Genomic DNA, 737 nt, shown 5'->3' with positions numbered 1-737 from the left:
CTATAATTTCAGCGTTGTAGCGTATGAAGCACTGTCACTCCAATTTAGAGCTTTATAAAGTTTTGCATTATTAAATTTATAAGATATTACGTAACGTTACGTAACTTACGTAAGACGTAACTGAGAGTACACGAGACATAAGACCAGATGATTTACTATAAGTGACATTCCTTTTTTATAAAAGCAGATTACTCTTTAAAAGTTTTAAATGAAAACTGACAGTAAAACTTAATTCTGCTAATAATGTCTCTTAAGTTTGTGTCGTTTAATGCTTATGTCGCTTTCTTTTTCATGCTTTTCGCTCTTGCTGTAGCTGTCGTAATGTAACTACGGACTAAACTTATTACCAAAAGAAAATTATTTTATGTTTGATTTAAGCATTAAGATGACACTTGCAATATACGTATTACATTTCTTAAAAAATATCTTAAATATCTTCTTATGTGAGTTGATTATGTTCCTGCGAGCAACACTCAATTATGAGACGTGCTGTGCCAAAATAAGTTCCTAGATTAGATATTCGTACAGAAAGTATATACGAACAAAAATATAAAAGAAAATATTACTTTAACAACTTTAATTCACTACTATTACTGACTACTGTAGTTAAAATATTTGTTTTATTTCATTGATTCTAAGCTGCAAAATTGGCTTACAACTTTTTCTTTTTCCAATTTACTTTGTAAAATAATTATTGTTATCTTTTATATAATTGGTCATAGAAATTCAAGTTGTTG

The sequence above is a fragment of the Wasmannia auropunctata genome, unplaced genomic scaffold, assembly GCF_000956235.1.
Source record: "Wasmannia auropunctata unplaced genomic scaffold, wasmannia.A_1.0 LD336053.1, whole genome shotgun sequence".
Lineage (NCBI taxonomy): Eukaryota > Metazoa > Arthropoda > Insecta > Hymenoptera > Formicidae > Wasmannia > Wasmannia auropunctata.
The sequence above is the reverse complement of the archived record's forward strand: the minus strand, read 5'-3'. Positions refer to the sequence as shown.